Source organism: Heterocephalus glaber, unplaced genomic scaffold, assembly GCF_053883595.1.
Source record: "Heterocephalus glaber isolate CG9 unplaced genomic scaffold, H.glaber_assembly_v1.0 deba00000768, whole genome shotgun sequence".
In the NCBI taxonomy this organism is placed as follows: domain Eukaryota; kingdom Metazoa; phylum Chordata; class Mammalia; order Rodentia; family Bathyergidae; genus Heterocephalus; species Heterocephalus glaber.
Window position 1 is genome coordinate 11,412,420 of NW_028258162.1, and position 20,762 is coordinate 11,433,181.

The 20,762-nt window shown below is 48.5% G+C and overlaps 1 protein-coding gene across 1 annotated transcript in view; it reads left to right on the plus strand.

Moving 5' to 3' along the window:
• The first annotated feature begins 3,059 nt into the window (after positions 1-3,059).
• The window catches only part of Myo3a (myosin IIIA), a 420,268-nt gene continuing 402,565 nt past the window's right edge, over positions 3,060-20,762 (plus strand). The window contains exons 1-3 of the mRNA XM_087207257.1: positions 3,060-4,242; positions 4,582-5,000; positions 5,192-5,350. The gene's annotated coding sequence lies outside the window, so the exon portion shown is untranslated. The remainder of the gene's footprint in view (positions 4,243-4,581; positions 5,001-5,191; positions 5,351-20,762) is intronic.

Consider the following 20,762-nt stretch of genomic DNA (forward strand, 5'->3'; position numbering starts at 1 on the left):
ATGTGCCGACTCACATGATCTTTCTCTGTGCAGGAGGACAGGGTTGGCGCTCGCAGTGTTGACCCTGAACACAGCACATCTTGCCTGATGTAGACCCATCTGCTGAGGTGAGGCCCAACAGCTCTTGCTTCCCTAGCAACTCTGTGTGATTTTTAAGGGTGTGTTAATTAGCTTTGTTAATTAGTAAAACACCTGAGATGATAAACTGATAAGCAGGAAGGTTTATTTTGTACCACTGTTTTGGAGCTTTCAGTCTATGGTCAACCTGTTGGTTTAGAGCCTGTGGTCAGGTAGCACATTGGTGAGAGCACAGGGTGGAGGAGGTTGCTGTCCTCACAGAGGCAAGGAAGTGAAAAAGGAGGAGGAGGAAGAGGTTGGGGTCCTGATGTCCCCTTCAAAAGCACACTTCCAGTGACCTAACTTCCTCCTTCTGGGCTCCATCTTTCAAAGGTTCCACCACCTCCCAGTAGCACTGAAGGCTGGGCGCCAAGCCTTTAGGACATGGGCCTTGCGGGGGACTCTCAAGCAAACCATAGCAAAGGGAGAGAGCTACACGGTCTGTGAGTAGCAAGGGGAGAGAGCTACAAGGTCTAATACTGATGCACAGAACCTGACTCCCCAGAACTGTCTTCTTTTTTATCTTTTGGTACTGGGTATCGAACTCGGGTCCTTGCACTCATGGGGCAGAAGGTGTCCGCAGAACCTTCTTATCCTGTTGAGTCTGAAGATCCCTAGGACTGTTCTCCTTATGACTTTCAGCCGGATGCTGAGATGTTTCCGGGATGACGGCTCTGCATTGGATCTCAGACAGTTCTAGGTGTTGTGGGGGAGCAAGGCTGGACCCCTTCACCTCTCCAACACAGCATAGCTCTGGGCAGAGATATGGTCCTGCCCAGGAGCAAGGAACAGCTGGATTTATTAGATGAAGGAACCAAGTATGGGAAAAACCCACAGAGAACAAGCGAAGTTTTATGCAACTAAAAACCTGAACTGGGTCCCATGTAGAACAGAAAGGCGATTTGACATGGGCTGCTCTTCTGTCCTTAGTTTGCTACCTTGTAAAATAGCATTCTCCTCAGGTTATATTTGAATTTTAGTTACTTGTAGGAAATTTAAATTCTACTTCTGGTTACTAGGTTGTTAAATAAGTATAAGAAAATTTACTTATCCATTATAATTTTTTTATTTTTAAGTGGTCATACAAAAGACTTTTTCCTAAGAAGAGGCAAGGGGTGGGCACTTCTTTATGAAATTATAAGATAAATGTACACTATGTTGGCCATGACAAAAACAATAAAACTGAGCGTAGGCATGGCCACGATGAGGGAGTCCAGAGCGGGACACGAGGAGGGTGACCTCAGCTCGGCCGCACCCCACCTCAGGGATGGCAACAGCTCACCTCCCTGCCTGTGGGTCTTATGAACTCTCCTGCAGGTCCCCAAGCAGCAGCGGGGGGCTTGTGGGTGCCCCAAGGCTGGAGCTCAGGGTGGAGCAAAGCAGCCCTGGAGGTGGTTAAGAGAGGAGCAAGGAGGAACCCAGGGTGTCCATCAGGATGCTGCAGGCGCTTCCAGCCAGAATCTGGTCCCCGACTGCCACCACTGCCTGCTTAGGAGATGCCTACTCAGGGAGCTGACTCTCCCACTCCCAACCTCACCCAGCTAGTGGTCACCCCGAATCTCTACCCATCCCTGGAAAGAACCCTGTTTCCTGCCCCCTCCCCCAAAGTTTTACAACCACTGTCTCTCTGGAGACCACCAGAGGCATCTCACAGTGCGCTCCACCGGAAGTCTCTACCAGAAGTCCTGGACTTGGGGTCGCTCGCCAACCTGTGGGCCTCACACATCTGCCACCCCAACCCACCTCCCACTGCCCGGTACTCCCTGGGATCATGTTCAGTCTCGGGTAAAATCCCTGTTTCCTTAACCACCTCTCTGCAGGTTCCTTTACTGTTTCACTCCTCTGAGACTATGGCCCCTTGCAGCCTCCTGCACACAGAGCTGCTTACTCTGCACACTCCCCACACTGGCTTGGAAGGGAAGACAAGGACCTTCTGCCCCTCATGTGACCTCAGTGACTTCCCCTTCCTCACACGAGTTCTGGGTCCTCAGACCGCCCCTCCTGCATCTGCCCTCACAGTTCCCCAAGGTTTACCTCTTCCCATCTTAGCTCCCTTCCTGGTGCTCCACGGAATCCTGACCACAAGTGCCTCTTCCAGGAGCCTGGCCTCTCCCTTCCTTCCCTCCCCCCTCTCTAGCAATCTACCTCCACCTCCTCCAGTCTCTCACCCTGCCATGCCTGGCCACGTGTCACCTCCCAGCCAACTACTTCTCCAGCCCTTCCTTTCTGACTTGTATGTATAGGCACACTCGGGGTGCATAAAGGAGCAGAGCTGGGAGGGAGGCTGATTCACACAGTCCTGGCTACGTTGAGTGACGGTTCCTGTGTCATCGCAGGGGGTGGGGTGTGGTGGACATAGCAAGTCACAGGACGCAGATCAGGAGCCGTGTGCATCTGAGTTCTAGTTGAAGCCGTGTAACAAGGGTGACCTAGGAACAGCTTGAGAGTGACAAGAACAGATGCCAAAGGATGGAACCTTATTTAAAAAAGTGAATGGCAGATGGCCAGAAACTGTTTCTGAAGAAATAGTACCCTCCAAGGAAACAGGAACCTTAGGGAGGATGTGCTCAGCAGTGAGGAGAGTTACAAAGACATGTGACTAGGCAGTTATTCAATTACAGGGTGCCAGGATGTGTTAGTGACTCCCCTTCTTTGCTCAGTGTTACCCATTGCTTCTACTCTTCCCTCCTTGGCATGGCCACCTCAAAACATGTGCTCCAGGGATGGAGAGACTGAAAGTAGAGGAGTTAAGGTGATGGCATATTTTGTATGTGCTCAGTCCTGCTTTTCTTCAGTTGGGGCAATTTTTATGAGTGTATCTTACCTTAATTATTGATGTTACATTAAACATCTTCTTTCAGTGAGGAAGCATGATGGGCTGACTTGTGCCCCCTCCCAATTCCCATGTTGCAACCCTAGCCCTCAGTATCTCAAATGGGACTGTATAGGCTCTTTAAAGAGGGCACTACATTAAAAGGGGGTGAGTGACCCTGGGCACCCTGACCCAATGCCTAGTACCCTCATAGGAAGAGGAAGAAGAGCCCGGATTGTGGAAACACAGAGGGAAGGGCACAGCATGGGGGTAGCATCTGGAAACCAGGGAGAGGGTCCATAGGAGAAGCCAGACCTGCCAAAGACTTGATTTTGGACTTCCAGCCTCCTGAGCTGGGAGAAAATACGTCTTTCTTTTTTAAACTGCCCAGTCTGTGGCGTTTTGTTATGGCAGCCTTAGCGAGCCAGTGCAGGGCTGGCGGAGAGGCTCATCGAGGTTCGCCCACCTGGTCGGTCCCGAGTGCTTCGTGGGCGCCAGAGCGAGGTGTCTGTGTGGACTGGAGGTTCAGCTCGGGTCTCACTCTCTTAACCGAAGGGAACAGGAGTAGAAATGAGACTGGGAAGACATCCGAGAAGGCACGCTACATACATGATTTTAAAGATATCTCTATGGAAAAGTATTTTTTTTAAAGACAGCATAGTGGCTTGATAAGCCACTGGAAAAATGGGAGCACGAATACAACACCAACTGAGTTAATTCTGTCATGCCCATCCTCCTGCTTCTGCAGCAAGGTGAACAACGGCAAATGGCTAAGTCTGAAATGTCAGGCGGAGGTGTTCTGTACCAGCACGCGTGACCTCGAATGGTGGGTGTGGTCTGAAGAGGGTGGAGATGGTGGGGTGCGGTGGGTGGCAGACGACTCACCTGCCCCTGGTCCCTCTCCTGCCCTCATGCAGACTCGCTCTCGTCATAGAGGCGCTTTCTGCAAACGTGGCGAGGGGAGCACAGGGCACAGCACAGTTTCTAAGATGCTGAACTTCCAAGCTGCTCGCCACTGGTGGAGAACCTGAGGCCAGGGCCCTGTCTCCCAGCACCACCCGCAGCGGACCACACCACGCGGAAGCCTGATTTATCCCGGCAGCCCCACTTCCGGGTGTGCTGGGCCTTTTCCAGGCTCTCCTGCCGGCGGCCCGGGGAGGGTTTCAGTCTGCGTGCCCGGAACTGGAGCTGGGTGTGAATCGTGAGGCGCCTGACACCTAGAAGGCACTGGGCTGAGGAGAGGAGGAGGAAAGAAAGTGGAGGCCAGGCGGCCGGGACGGGACGCGGTCTCTCCTGGGACCTCTGCCGCCCAGGTAGGAGAGGGTGCAGTACCAGCGGGGGGCGGTCGAGGTCCGGTGACGCGGTACGGGGCTTCCGCCTGCACACGCTGGCGCAGCTTGGCTCCTCGGGCCTGTGCCTTCAGCCCTCCTCGGAATCCCGTTAGGACTGACGCGGACGATTCGCTGTTCCCTCACTTCCCCTTGAGTTCAGATCGCCGTGTCTGAATTTGCCCTTCCCTCCTCAGAGCATTAAATCACAGTATTAACTGCGTGCTTATGCATGGGCCCCGGGCTTCCTGCGCCGCTGTCCTCGGAAGGGCACACGGAGCTGTGGCCGACGGGCACCTGTACTCTTGTTCCCTATTCTCCCAGGCGCCTCGGGCCACAGGGCAACCTCGCTGCTTTCCCCGTGCTGTTGCAGGACGATCGCGTGCACAAGGAGGCGCCCTCGGCCGCCCGGGAACCCCAGGGCAGCCCGGGCCGCGGCGCCTCCGCAGTCTCCGTGTGCACTGGGGCTGCGGCCAGCAAGCGGCGGCGAACGTCCCGTGAGAACGGAAGATGCTCGGTCGGGTTGGACCCGGCCTGGGCGCGATGCCCCGGTTCCCTTCTGCCGCCACCGCCCCCCAACCCCGCCGCCGCCTGCGCGGCCTCGCCCGCCTCGCGGTCGCCATGGCAACCTCCGCGTGCCGAGCTTTCTCCCGGTGTGATCAGGCCCGGAACCGTCTGGAACCCGCAGTGCTGTACGTGAGGATTTAAGGACAGAGCAGCTCGACCCAGCTTTGAGGCGGGCGGTGAGTGGCAGGGGCTGGAGAGGACTGAAAACGCCGGCCGGGCGAGGGTCTCGTCCGGGCTGCTCAGCTCCAGCAGGGAAGCAGCGCCCTAGGGGGAGCGGAGGGTCTCCAGCGAGCGGGTCAGAAAACACAGGACTCTCCCCCTGGAGTAGTAAGCGTGTAAAGTTAAGCTTGTTCCCTTCAAAAAACAGGACCGTTTCCTGCCGGAAGGAAACGCTGCTGGCCGTCGGATCTGGGTTCCCCGCCACCCTGCTGACTCCTTCGGCCTCGGGGGCTGTGGGGCTGCAAGCTCTCAGCCGGCCCGGCCCACGTCCTGCTAGCTGCGTCCTGGCTTCCCGCAGTCTCCAAACGTGAGTTTCCTCATCTATAAGAATATGTCAAGCATCACATGAATTGATCCAGTTGCCTCTTAATATCGGTGGCGGATGAATTCCAGAACTCCTAATACCGAGCCCTGTGGACACCAAGTCCCTTTAATAAGATGGCATAGCACTTACATATAACGTACATAATCCCCCCTATACTTCAAATCGCCTCTGGATTACCTATAATATCTAACACAGTGTAAATGCTATTAAATACTTGTTATATTGTTTAAGGAATAATGACAAGAAAATTTTTTTCACATGTTCAGTAAAGATGTAACTTTAAAAATATTTTATTTACTCTTTGTTTGAAACCATGGATATAGAACCCGCAGATACAGTGCTTGCTAAGGTCTTAAAACATACCTGGTACCTAGAAAATGCTTAATAAATTAGTTATTATCACTTTTATTGAAAACAAATTATTCACATTTCTATGCAACTCTCATCTAAATTTGTAGCTACGACTTGTCTTCAATGACTGACTCCATTCTCCTCCCAAAATTAGCAAAAAACCTAGGGCAATCATAGAAACGCTCTAGAACTGTGTAGATGTAGCCTGAGTGACATGCAAAGGTACTGTGATCCCCACACCTGTAATTACGAAGCCTGTCTTAAATCTCCAGGTAGATCTAAGCTCTACAGCCTGTGTCCATGGGAGAAGCGCAGAACCTGAGTAGCCAGAAGGATGTATAAGCAGCAAGGACAGATTTTGTGGCAGACCTTTTATTCTATACTGGGGATTGAACCCCAAGCCTTTGCACTGAACTATGTTCCCAGTCCCACCGCCCAGCTTTTTGAGGCAAGGGCTCTCTGAGTTGTTAAACTGCCCAGAAAGCGCTTGGGCTTTTCATCCTCCTGCCTCCTAGAAGGCCGGGGTTATCAGTGCAGTGTGTACCCGCATGCCAAGCTGGACCATCATTTTTAGAATAGTTAAGGCAGGTGCATTTTCGATGGATTTGGAGTGAAAGTGAGCAGCTCCAAGGCCATGAGACTGCCCATCCGGGTTCCTCTGGAAGGTGCAGTGGTCCTCCCTGTGTTGAGCCCGCTACTGTCTCCTGAGCCCGCCGTCAGTGTGGAAGTCACAAGGAAATCTGGTGTGGGTGGTGAGTTCAGGGAAGGAAGAGCACTCGCTCTTAGAAGTCAGTGAGACCTTCTCCAGGATGCCAGGTATATGCCGTCGAGGCTGGTGACACAAACCCGATCTGCGCGGCCTTGGTGTCACTTCAGGGTGCATCAACACCAAGGAAACTCAGGGATGCAATGAAGTTTATTCCCCTGCTAGCCGATCAACCCTAAAATACCATGTGTGGATTGCCGGCCACAGAGCCGGGTGCTTCCTGCTGCTGGCATTGTTGTGCTGCAAACATCAACTGTTTGGAGTGTGGTAGCTGAACACCTCTCTGAGGTACGGACTATCAGAGTCACTTTTCAGGTGAATAAAACTAAAATACAAGGAACTCATGTCACTTTCCCTGCCACACACGGGTAGTTGAGAAGCAGAAGTGGGATGCAAAATTCTCCGTTCTTATTCCCTAGGGGAGGTAGACTCTCTGTCTGGGATATTTTTCTAAGACTGAATCTCATCCTAACTAGAAGCCCATTTCTGCTACATTAAAGAAAATTCACCTCCATCAGGAAACCCTGTCACCCACTTTTCCCTAGGGGTACTTAAATACGGCTTTGGGGTCCAGTGGCAGTGGGAATCTGGCCCTGGCCATCAGACCACATAAGCTGTTGCCACTTTGATCCTGTAAATCACATTCAAGCCTGACTCTTCACAGGAACCCTTGAGTGTCTGAGAAACCCTAGCCAACTCCATGGCTGCTGGTTTTGGGAGCTGTGAGGCCATCAGCAGGGGATGAGTGTTGAGGGGAAAGAGAGCTTCCCCAAAGGCCCTCAGCAATGTCTTATGTGAGACAGTCCAGGCTCCTGCCTGGTTCCAAGCCAATTTTGCTGAAAGCCTTTTCAGTGTGGATTTTTTCCAGAAGGTCACAGGGACTCTGAAAATACTTTGAAAGCAGTGATTTGCTTGAAGGGCAGTAAGAAAATGATGGGAGGATGGGCCAGTGGAGGAGGAGGAAGAGAAAAGTGTTGCACCTAGTGAGAAAGAACCAACCAGAGACCGATATTAAATCCACATAGGAGTTTATTACCACCCAGGACCCGAGCCGAGCATCAGACTCGAGCCCCGACTCGGGGGAGATTAACATATTTTGTACACCTTTGAGGCCAGCTGTTTCTAGGCCCCCCTATGGGATAGAACTAGCAAAGCAAGTAAAAGGTACAGAAGTGGACCGTTCTGCTATTAGAACATTTGTCAAACAATAGTTGATTAATTGTTGTTTCTAAGAGACTCTCTAAGGGGAGGAGGTTTCTAAGCTTCCTCCTTCTGAGTTCATCTAAAAGGCAGGCAGGTGGGTCATTCAGCAGCAATATGGAGTCTGTCTTGTTAACTAGGGTCCTTCATTCCCCACTGGTTCTTGTAACCTAATCAAATCTTTGATTTCTGTATTTATTCTTCAGATTCTTCCTCTAAAACATCTTCTAAAATCTCATAATTTTGTCTCAACACCATCAGTTTAACTGCATCAACCCTCTGTCTAACATATTTAGTCAGAGCATTTATAATACATGGTCCCAGGAGCAAAAGCAGAAATAAGATAACTCAGGGGCCTGCTACAGCAGAAAGTATGGTAGTTAACCATGGGTACCAGTCAAATAGATTTTGAAACCAATTTTGATCATTTTGTTGAGCATATTTAGTTTTAAAATTTTCCCTGACCATAGCTAAGGTATCTCTAATGACACCAGACTGATTAGCATAGAAGCAACACGTTTCTCCTAGGGCTCTGCATAATCCTCCCTGTTTCATGAACAGGAGGTCAAGTCCCCTTCGATTCTGTAGGACCATCTCAGCTAGGGAATCAACCTGGTCTTCTAATCTGGAGATCGAGTCTTCCAGGTGACCCAAATCTCTGGCTGCTTGGTGGCTTAGGGCTTTAAAATTTGTGTCCTGAAGGATCAGGGAGGAAGTTTCAATAGCTGCTGACCTGGCTATTCCTAATCCTACCAGAATGGGCACTAAAATGGGGGCAGCCCATTTACTCCTATAGTGGTCAGTGGTTAATCCCAGAGGTTCGTGGCCCCCTTTTCCATTATAATACAAGACTTGTGGAACAACATACACAGTGACCCAAAATAAAGTGGCAGATTGGGTAGCCAAGACTGATTTGGGTAAACACTTAGTCAAGCCCTTGGTACAAGCAAACCAGGCATCTTCTGGAGCCTTATAGTAATGGGGGCCTGAGGCAGGGTGACTGCTATAACTATCATTACATAGATCTCTATAAGGTGATGTATCCAAACTGTAATTTGTTCCTTTTAGGCAGGTTCCTTTTCCTTGGATGTCCCCCAAGGTGAGCCAAGGGTGGCTCCGATCACAACCCGTTGAGGGGGACAAATCTGGCATAGCCACAAGCCCCAACCTCAAATAATATGGGGGCTTGGGGTCGAGGCAGAGCCAACAATCTTTAGCCTCCTCAGGCCTGGATTTGTTGAGGAGTAAATGGGTGCTCATCAACATTTCCAGCACGGGAGTGGGGGTTTTATCTTGTGGTACAGTTGGAAGAGTAGGGGGTTCTGGTTTCTGAGTAGGCGAGGGCACAGGCTTAGGCCTTGCTATGGGGATAGGTCGGGCAAAGTCCTTGCTGGGCCCCATAGGCCACTCAACCCACTGGCGACCTTGCTGGATGGTAAATTCTGACCCAGGGTCCCACCAAGATACATATAATCTAATTCCCCATGTCCTTCCAGTTACCCACCCAGGATCTTCCAATCTTTGGGGTGTAATGGTAATTGGATAACATATGCCAGTATCACAGGTTTTATCATGATATACGGTGGTGGGAGACATTTTCAACCAGGGATCTGTAATTTGAATGGACCAAGAAGCTATAGTCTCACATCCCCATTGGGCACAATGATAGTCATTGCCATTACCATCACAATATGGGTCTTCATTTCCTGGACATACACAATATTGGACAGGATGGAGTCCCCATTTAGTAAGAGTATAGCATCCAGATTTCACACAGCCTCTGTTCCCATAATATGAAGCCTCCTCAACCATATGACATAAGCTAGTGGTAAAGGTGACCTCCAATTGGTCGGGTCCTCTTTCTATTTTTGCCAGGATTTTTCCACTAGAAGTTAGTCTTAATTCCCAAGTTTCTAAATGGGGAAGCAACAAGTTATTTGTTCCCCCAAGCTGACATGATTGATAGAGAATATATACCAGAAGTACTAGTCCTCTTTTCCCAATTTTATAAGTCTCCTGGGGTACTTAGGATCTTCCATTGTGCTGGCTCTGGGCTCTCTGCTTGTGCTGACTTGACCTGGGTGTGATGAATCCAAGCTGTGACCCTGGTTACTTTGACAATGGAGCGGGTTACCAAAATAACAGGATATGGCCCCTTCCAACTCTTAGTCTGATGTTGGCATATCAGGACCAGGTCTCCTGGCTTGAAACTGTGGGGCTGAATATCATAAAGGATTTTTCTCGAGCCTGTTGTATTGTGGCCTGGACCTCACTCTGAAGAATCTGTAAGGCTTGAAGAGACTGAAGTAAAGAGACACAAGAAGTCTCTGTTATCTGTTCAAGGTTTAACTTATGGAGGAGTGGCAGTGGCCTCCAATACAAGATTTCAAAAGGGGTAAACTTGTCAACATATGGGGTACATCTAACTCTTAACAAGGCTAAAGGAAGCAGATCAGGCCACCTACCACCAGTTCCTAGAACATATTCAGTTAGGGTTTCTTTCAGGATCCTATTCATCCTTTCCACTTGCCCTGAACTTTGTAGGCGATAGGCATAGTGTAACTTCCAATCAATATGTAGTGCCCTTGCCAATAATTTGGATATCTGCCGTGAAGGCAGGCCCATCATCAGACCCCAGGTAGCAAGGGATGCCAAATTGGGGAACTATCTCTTGGAGCAAAACCTTAGTCACTTTGTTGGCTGATTCTCCATAAGTGGGGAAAGCTTCTACCCAACCTGAGTAGGTGTCAACCAATACCAGTAAATATTTGAACCTATTGCTGGATTTTATTTCAGTGAAATCAAGTTCCCAATGTTCCCCTGGCTCTCTTCCCCATAGTCGATTACCTTCGTTCCTTGGTCTCGCCTTGGAGTTTACCTGTGCACACACTTGACACCTGGAACTGATGTCCTGAACCATGGAGGTCAGTCCTGGGATTGAAAACTTAGAGTTCATTAGTCTTTTTAACTTTGATTCTCCCAGGTGAGTTAAGTGATGTAACTGATGAACAAGTTGTCACCCTGTGGCTTGGGGGAGACAAATTCGTTTGTCTCTTTCTACCAGCCTGAGTCCAATTTTGTACCTCTGCGCTTTTGATTTTCCTCTTCCTCTTCCGGGGTATATGTGGGCTTTTCTGGCAGGTAGCCAAAGGGTTGGATGGGCAGAATGTCTATTGGCCCCACTGGTTCTTTGGCCACTCGTCGGGCCGCATCATTGGCCTCTGAGTTACTGTGGGCCTCGAAGCTGTCTCCCTTTTGGTGGCTTTTACAATGAATAATGGCTAATGCCCTGGGTTCCCAATAAGGCCAAAATTTCTTCTTTATTTTTAATAGTTTTCCCTTCTGATGTCAGTAGCCCTCTCTGCCTGTAGATGTCACCATGCACACGGGCAGTGGAAAATGCATACTGGCTGTCAGTGTAGATGTTTACAGCCTTGTCTTGACCTAACCTCAGGGCTTGAGTTAAAGCTATTAGTTCAGCCCTCTGTGCCGATGCCCCCTGATTTAATGCCTGTGCCCAGTGCACCTGTCCTCCTGGACTAACTATGGCCAACCCCGCATACCTGACTCTATCTTCCACGAAGCTGCTTCCATCAGTGAAGAAGGTCACATCTGGGTGTTGCAGAGGAATGTCAGGTCTGGGCGGTTGGTGGTAGAAGTTGTCAGAGTGTCCAGACAGTCATGGAGGGGCATGCACGTGTCGGAGTCCGGGAGTAAGGTGGCTGGATTAAGGGCCATCTCTTGGGTGAATTTGATGTGTGGCACATCCAGCAACAGGGCCTGATACTGAGTCAGGTGAGCATTGGAGAGCCATCATTCTGGGGCTCCTCTCAGCAATGTTTCCACTGCATGGGGTGCAGTGATGATCAGGTCCTGCTCCAGGCTGAGTTTATCTGCCTCTTTTACCAGGAGGGTTGTGGCTGCAACTGCCCTCAAACAAGTAGGCTGTCCACTTGCCACAGGATCAAGTCTTCTAGACAAATAGGCCACAGGTCTGTTCCAAGGCCCTAATGTCTGAGCTAGCACTCCTTTGGCTATGCCTTCTCGTTCGGCCACAAACAACTGAAAGGGCTTGGTGACATCAGGTAGGGCCAGGGCTGGTGCTGACACTAAGGCTTCCTTTAAAGCCAAAAAGGCAGCTTTTTTCCTTTTCTGTCCACACTAGGGGAGTGGTCCCCCCCCCCCCACGGTAGCTGAGTAAAGTGGTTTGGCAATCTCTGCAAAACCCAGAATCCACAGCCTGCAATATCCCACTGTCCCTAAAAATTCTCGAATTTGTCTCTTAGTGGTAGGTGGGGGGATTTGTAGGACAGCTTGTATCCTCTGAGGAGAAAGCAGTCTGTTTCCTTTAGTGAGCTGGTAGCCTAAGTATGTGGCCTTACTTATGCATAATTGGGCCTTCTTGGCTGAGACCCAGTAACCTAGTTGTTCCAACAACTTTAAAAGATCTCGGGTAGCTTTTTGACACATGTCCGTGTCTTTTGCTGCAATCAACAAGTAATCTACATACTGTAGTAGAGTCACCTCTGGGTGGGTGGCTTGAAAGGGGGACAAGTCTCTGTTCAGCGCTTCATCAAAGAGAGTTGGGGAGTTCTTAAAACCCTGAGGTAATCTAGTCCAAGTCAGTTGACCAGAGTAGCTGCTATCTGGGTCCACCCATTCAAAGGCAAAGAAGGGCTGGCTTACCTTGGCCAGTGGGATACTGAAGAAGGCATCCTTGAGATCCAGAACAGTGTAGATCTGTCTCTTCAGGGGAATTAAGCTCAGCAATGTGTAAGGATTTGGGACTATGGGGTGAATGGTTTCCACCCTCTTGTTGACTTCTCTCAAGTCCTGGACTGGTCAGGAGTCATCTGTGCCTGGGTTCTGGCCTGGAAGGAGAGGGGTTGCAGGGGGACTCACATGGCACAAGGATTCCAGCAGCCAGAAGCCTCTCAATGTGGGTCCAGATTTTCTCTTTGGCCTTTTGTCTGGGTCTGGGGTTTTTGAGTCCATAGGTGTAATATTGGGGAGCAACAAATATTCTTCTGATAGGGGGCAAGTAACAAGAATTTTGGCAGGCTTGTTACCAATTGAAAGACTAGCATGCTGGCCCTCAAAGGATATTGTAGCTCCTAACTTTTCGAGTAAGTCCCTTCCAAGCAATGGGTATGGGCAATCCGGGATCACAAGGAATGAGTGTGTCACCCTGTGGTGCCCAAGGTCCACTGTCCTTTCTGCAGTCCAAGGGAAGCCTGTAGTATCAATCCCAGTGGCTCCTTGAACAAAAGATTTTCTTTTGGTTATTGCCCCTAGTGGTTGGATCAAAACCGAATGTGCTGCTCCTGTATCAACCAGGAAATTTATAATTTTGCCTCCTACTTTGGCTCTTACCCTGGGCTCCCAGGGGCTTAACAGATAAGAGCCCTGACCCCCCCTAGTCCTCTTCTTCCTGTATCACCAAAACCTCCAGTTTGTCCTTCTTGGAGGGGGCTCCTTTTTCCCCATAGGGACACTCATTTTTCCAATGTCCAATCCTCATGCATCTAGCACATTGGTTCCTCCCCAAGTGGGAACAGTGTGAGTCCCCGAGGGGCTTCCCCCTCCTTCTGTTCAGAGGACCTGTCTCTTGTGCCTGGAGTGCAGCAATAGTGACTTTCCCCAGTTTCTTGGCTAGGACTTCCTTAGGGGCATCATGGTTATCATAAACTTTCTGGGCTATGCTCATGAGTTCAGTCCTATTCTTTCCCTCAAATCCCTCCAATTTCTGTAATTTTTTTCTAATGTCTGGGGCTGACTGGGAAACAAAGGCCAGATTTAAAGCTGCTGCATTTTGGGGAGCCTCTAGGTCAATAGGAGTGAAAACTCTATAGGCTGCCAAAAGTCTCTCAAAAAATGCAGCCGGAGACTCCATTTTTCCCTGGCAAACCTCACTTACCTTACTCAAATTAGTGGGCTTTCTGTCCACTGCCCAGAGTCCCCCTAATAAGTGCTGGTGGTAGGTCCCCAGCCTCCTCCTACCGTCATCATCAGTGGGGTCCCATTTGGGGCGTCGCGATGGAACCACTGTTTCAGCCCTGGCCGAATACCCCAGAGTTCTGGGAGTGACACTGGGGTTTGGTCCCAGGACCTCTTTGACTGCCTGTTGATAAATGCAGTCCTGCTCCTCAGTAGTGAACAGGATCTGTAAAAGCTGCTGGCAGTCATCCCAAGTTGCCTGATGAGTATGGAAAGCAGACTCAAGAAGAGAGATTAATGCCTGAGGTTTTTCAGAGAAGGGGGGATTTTGATGTTTCCAATTGTAAAGATCACTAGTTGTAAAAGGGACATAAATCAATCCTCCCCCAGGCTCTATTTGTTTTAAAGGAAAAAGGGAGGAGGAAGACGGGGCTGATGGATCATAGTCCTGTCCTGATCAAGTATGGGGAGGTGAGCGGATCTGGTCCAAGGAGGAGTCTGGAACTGGGGGGCCTGCAGTGGGAGGTTCAGGGCCGCTCCCCCAGGCACCGACTTCACTCTCATGGTAAGGGGGAGGTTGGCGCAAATCGTCCTCAGGGTCAGACTAGAGAACACCTTTATTGGTTGACACATTGGGACCTGTACATTGTATAAAATATTTAGGGGGATCTTCCAACATATCAATCCAAATGTCGATATATGGGAATTGATCCAGATGCTGTGGGGCCCCAACTCCCGTGACCACATTCCAAACTTTGTGAGCAATAGGCACAGAATAAGTTCCCACCAGGGGCCAACCAACTCTGAAACTTGGCCATTCTGATTGACACAGAGTTTGCAATTTGCCTTTAGAAAATTTTATGCCATATTCATCTTCTCTGTCTGTGGAATAAATTTTTTTGAAGTTATTCAAAACACAATCAAGTAGAGTTCCTTCTGTGGACTGTGAGGAACCCATAATTTTAGCCTGTGAAAATGCAAAAGGCACACAAAGCAAGCAGACAGACAGACAACAATAAACAGACAAAAAACAAACTTTGGCCACATAAACCTCTGGGGCTGAATCAATTCAGACCCCACCCAGGGAGTCACTCTTCTGAGGACTCCACCCCAGTCGAGCCTGGTCACCATCATGAAGAGACCCTAGATAGGGGAAACTGTGCTGCATCTGGCTTCCTCCTACCTACCCACAATGCACTAAGAATCATTTGATTCTCACCTCTAGAGGCTTCCCCGATAAACTCCTGTGGGTCGGTTGATGGGCGATAGGGCTCAACTGGGACTGGCCTACCCGGAGCCCCAGAATACCATCAGGGTGGCCTCTTCTTCCTCAGACCAGTGTCCAGAGGGGCCAAACACCGCCAATGTCCAATCCTGGTCTCTCCGAAAAAGAAAAAAACCTCCAAGATAATAAGCTCCAGAGCAGCTGGGTATCTCACTGGGGCCTCCAAGAATGTTGCACCCAGTGAGAGAGAACCAACCAGAGACCGATATTAAATCCACACAGGAGTTCATTACCGGCTGGGACCCAAGCTGAGCATTGGACTCGAGCCCCAACAGGGTGGAGATTAACATATTTTATACACCTTTGAGGCCAGCAGTTTCTAGGCCCCCCTATGGGATAGAACTAGCAAAGCAAGTAAAAGGTACAGAAGTGGAACGTCCTGTCATTAGAACATTTGTAAAACAATAGTTGATTAATTGTTGTTTCTAAGAGACTCTCTAAGGGGAGGAGATTTCTAAGCTTCCTCCTTTTGAGTTCATCTAAAGGCAGGCAGGTGGGTCATTCAGCAGCAATATGGAGTCTGTCTTGGTAACTAGGGTCCTTCAAAAAGGGGCAGCTACTGAAACATCACACATCGCCATGGGATGCACTGCTTTCCTGGTACCATTGCCATCCACAGCCTCACTGCCACCTCCACCACCATTCCCTGCTTGCTCTGTGCTGGCACTGTGCATGGAGCCCACACACACTTTCTCTAGTCACAGGCTCAGGGAGCAGCCACAGCAGCCTAGGGGCAGGCAGCTTCCCCAGACAGGAAACGCCAGCTCCCAGGAGCTGCCTGCCACCTCACCTGCCTCACTTATTTAGGGTGTACAGGCCCCACAGGCACTGCCATGGACGGATCTGCTGCGTTGCTGCCAACCAGCCTCAGGCCACATTGATAGGCACAGCACGTCTATCCCTGCATGTAGTTCTGATGCATCTGCCCAGGCATGGACACCAAGCAGGAGCCTTCAGAATTCACCGAAGCAGATTGGGCAGGGTCACCTTGGCTGCCAGAATTACTCCTTTCCCTGTAGACCGGTGCTAACTCAGTTCTGCTTCTTCCCCTTGATGCTGTCTCCACTAGACACAGGATGGGTGGATGACTCTTCCTAAACAGTCGCCCCTCCCCAATATCCCAAATAAGATAATCATGAAGATCCCCAGCTGCTCTTTTGCCTAACCTTTTATCCTAAAGTTTTGAAAAAAGAAGAGTCCGGTAAAGTATTTTCTATTTTCCAAATGAGGTTATTCATTTAGACACTGACAGCCATTAGTGCATCATTATAAATTAATATACCAGATTAATCAATTTAGTCCCAAAATCAGATCAAGCACATACAGGCCAATCTGCTCCAATTTGATTAATTAGATGTCTTGGAAGATCAGGGGATTAGATCAGATTAATCAAATGCCCTTTTCAGGCATCCACAGAACAGGAAATGGAAGTCCTTCAAGGAGAACCATGAGCTAGGCTAAGTACGTGGGGGGTTGGGCTGTGGGTGGAGTGGCCTGGGACCCGGCTCTGTTCTTTCCTCAGATTTCCAAAGTCCTGCATTCTCACACCCAGGACTCAGCAGTCATGCTATTGGATAGCTGTAGTAGTTTCTGCATTGTGTATCACGTCTGCTACAAGAAATAACAATGACTCTAATGGCTTCAAACAACACAGATTTATCTTACATTTCTGGAGGTCAGAAGCCATGGGTTCTTTGGGGCTAAATGTAAGGTATCAGAAGTGTTGTGCCCCTTCTGGAAGATCCAGGGCAATCACCCAGTCCTTGGCTTTTCTGCCTCATTCTTGGTTGTGGGCTCATCTTCACTCCACTCTTCTGTCCTTGGTCACATCTTCTCTCACTCTAGCCGTCCTGCCTTCCTTTTTCACTTACAGTGGCCCTGATGATCATATGGGAACCATGAAAAGAATCCACAGAAAGCTCCACGTCTCAAGATCCTTAGCTTATTATGCTCTGCAGAATCTCTTTGTTCATGGAAAGGAGCACTTGGATTCTAAGATTAGGTTGTGAACATCTTTCTTGGGCTTCTATCTGCCATTGCCAGATTTCAGGAGCTGCGATCCCATTGCCTGCTCCCTCACAGGCACCTCATCCTCAGGGACACAGAGCCCTCACTGGATAAAAGCACAGCTTTGGTTCTGCCACAGCTCCTAAAACTCTTAAAATTAAAGTAATCTTTCTGCAGTAAATTTGACTTCCAGGAAATTCCTTCCATAAAAACATATCATTTGGGAAGGTCAACATCATGATTCCATTAACACCCCAGGCTTACAGAGTTTGAGTTGGTTCATCAAGTTCCTTAAGACTAAGAAGTACTTGCATGTTGGAGGGAGCTCTGGTGATAATTCTGAGTTCACAACTAAGACTCAGCTCCAGATTTCATGAAAGTCAAACAAAATTCAACATGCAAGTACTTCTTATTTTTTGCCATCAAATGTGTTAGGTAGGGAAAAGGTCTCAAAACAGACAGCTACATTGACGTTCACTTAGGAGACCCAATGTTTGGAAACTAAGGATGAAAAGCCTGTAAGGGTAAAAATAAAACTAGATTGATAGGTGTCATGTCCTAAGTAGGTAGGCAATGACATAGTAGTTACAAGCTGTCTGGGTCTTCAAAGAGTTACATTAGTTCTCTGGGCTGCCATAACATAAGTATCACAGACTGAGTGGCTTTAAACAATGGAAATTCATTTTCCTTCAGTTATGGGGACCAGAAATCTGAGGTTGGCAGGGTGGGCTGCTTCTGAGGCCTCCTGAGCTTGTTGGTGGTCATCTTCACCCTGGGCCCTCACAGCCTTCCCTGTGTGCTTCCATGTCCTGGTCTCCTGTCCTGGTGTCCTGGTCTCCTGGTGTGTTAAGAGCAGAACCCACCCTAGTGACCCTGTTTGACTGTAATTACTACTTTAAAGATATGGCCACATATTGACCTGAGGCACCAGGATTTAGGGGCTCAGCATGTGAGCTTTGAAGAACACAATCCAGTCCATAAGAAGAATGTAAGACTCAGCAAGGTGAAGAGGAGGAGTGGACAGAGCAGAGGCGATTGACCAAAGGGAAATCACAATGAGACAGTCGATCACAATGGAAGAGATACACAGGTTCCTCACTTTACCTCCTTGGAGGCAGAAAACCTACAGATAAGAGCTTTGTCCTGACACCTCACTACCTCAACTTCTTCATCTATAAGAAGAGAAGATAACCTGGATGATTCTAAAATTCTATCATTTAGTAGGGTCAGAAACTCAAAACTACTTATGGCTTACAACTCCAAAGAAAATCACTTAATTTATTCTTCTCAGGGAAGAATTAAATTTAAATCATGGCTACATAATAGCCAAATACCAAATGAGGATGAATATTAGCAAAAGGGAAAACAACCAGCAAAATAATCAATTGATGTACAATTGATATACCTTTTCTATTTTATTATTATTAACACTAATCACTTCCTTAAGGCAATTACTGCTAGATTTAATTTGCCAGCCATGCCATGATAAAGCACTACAAACCAGATGGCTTAACAACAGAAATCTGCTGTGTCACAGTCCTGGAACTCAAGGTATGGACAGGGTTAATTCTTTCTAAAGACACTAAAAATCAGTTCCAGGCTTCCTGCCTCTCTGCTCATGGTGGCCCGATTCTGGTCCTCCTAAGCCTTTATCCCTGTGTGCCCGGGCATACATCTGTCTAAATGTACAGGAACACAAGCCATGTTGGGCTAAGGCCTGTCCTAAAGATTAGATCCTCAAGGACTCTATTTCCATTTGTCACTTTTGAAGCACTGAAGTTTGGGACCTCACCGTATGAATTTGGAGGAGGACATAACAGCTCTTCACAGAGCCCATTGGTAGAATACAAAAGTAGTGAGCAAATTTGACTCTTTACCTGTTCCATTCAAAAGAGGGACTCAGCTGAGCCCAATGTACCTATATTTTCTGTAATGACACTTGTAGTCAATTAGTAAATCAAAAGCATTTTTTTTTAAAAAAGAGAACTCTGTAAGTCAACTAAAAAAATCTTTATTATAAACAATTCATCTTTCACAGCTGCATAAACCCATCTCCACCTCAGAATTATCCCAAACCTTCTAGCATGTGTATCCACTTCTCCTCCCAGCTCCTGTGCCCATTAGGATCACAGGTAATTTCCAGGGTGCCTTCCACTTGAGAGACCCTTGAAGTAACAAAGTGTCGCTCGCCATTTATATCCATAGATTCCTCTCTGTGGATCTGACCATCCTCCAGTCCAAATGCTTGGGAAATAATTGTGTCTTTACTGGACATGCATGGACAGTTTTACTCACCATTATTCTCTAAGCAGCATAGATACACATGGCATGTATGCTGTACTGGGTGTGATAAGTGATCTAGAGGTGATTGAATTATATAGGAGGATTTTATATAAGGGCCTTGGCTCCCCCCCCCCGTGGATTAGGGTCTCCTTAGGAGTGGGAGGGCCCTAGAAACAAGCCCGCATGGGTACTGGGAGGAGACTATGTCTGTTTTAGATCACCTGTAGTGATCAACTGGTGGTGAGATCCGTTTAAGTAAGAGAGCAAGTTCTCGGTGCTATCTCACAGCAAACTTAATTTGGATGTGTTTGGAAAATCAAAGGGGAATCTCCCTAATTCCACTGTAGACTGCATTCTCCAGGGCACATGTTTCTAACAAAAGTAGATAAAGAACCTTGCAGCAAACATTAACAGGGCATACTTTAATTCTTCCTTTTAAATTAGCCCACAAAGAGTGTAATATTGCTGTAAGTACTGCATTAAAATAGTGATATTTTCTGATAAGAATTCATGGTGGCCACAGGATTCCCACAGTTTAGAAAGACTGTGGTTTAATATGGATTTTTTCCAGTGAGTGCTTAACTTATTAGCCCTCTGCCCTCTGTGGGCACTCTGTTCCTTCTGCCTCATCTCAATATTTTGGTGCCATTGGTCTCACACGCCATTTTGTCCTCCACTGCCCTGTACCTGTTGGTCTTTTGGATGGTTTGCACCAAGTTTCTGCTACCCAGGGCATCGTTCAAATTGAAGTCCTCTATGACTTCTGGCAGGCAGCAGTGGGTGGTGACCTCAGCCTCCCATTTAACCTTGAGAGTCAGCCACACTCCCCCCTGCCTGGATCTGTGCCAGCTCCAACTCCAGGTACAGTAGCACCCAGTGGCACTGTTCCATTTTGTGTGGCATAGTTGGATGCCATGTCCCTCAAGCTGCTCTCCAAACTGGACTTCAGATTTCTCATTGAGTCCAGGTCAGTATCCAAGGATTGGGCCATGCATCTCAGATCCATGAGTGACATATTGGCAGCACTGATCTTGGCAGAGCACAGGGGGACCACTGTGATGCTTTCTTCTGTCTGCTGAGACCAGTACTTTTGCATATCCTCTTGGTTCTTTTAAGCCATCTTTTCATACTGGACCCAATGCCAACTAGGTCTTGCTGAGGTCCTGAGATTTGGGGGCATTTATCTCTTCTGTGAACCCCGAGCTGGCTATCTGGGCTAGGAGGCCTTGAGCTTCTCCCTTGTGGTCTTCTTCTTGAACAGCCACTCACCCTTGAGACCTTCAGTTTCTCCCTCCAGCTGCAGCCCAGGGACTTGGCTTCATCAGTGACCTATAGAGCTCATGGGTCTTGTTCTCCACATACAGGCATGGCAGCTTCATCTCATTATTTGACTCTAAAGCCACTGGCAGCACGATCAGCACTGTCAATTGGCTGGGTGGTGTGTGCATTATCCATAGAATTTGCAAAGATCTGAGCCCTCGGCCCTCTACAGTCTTGAAGTAATGTCTCTGGTCTCTGATCTTTCTTCTTCAGATGTTCCTGAATTTTGCTCTCCAGTGACCAGT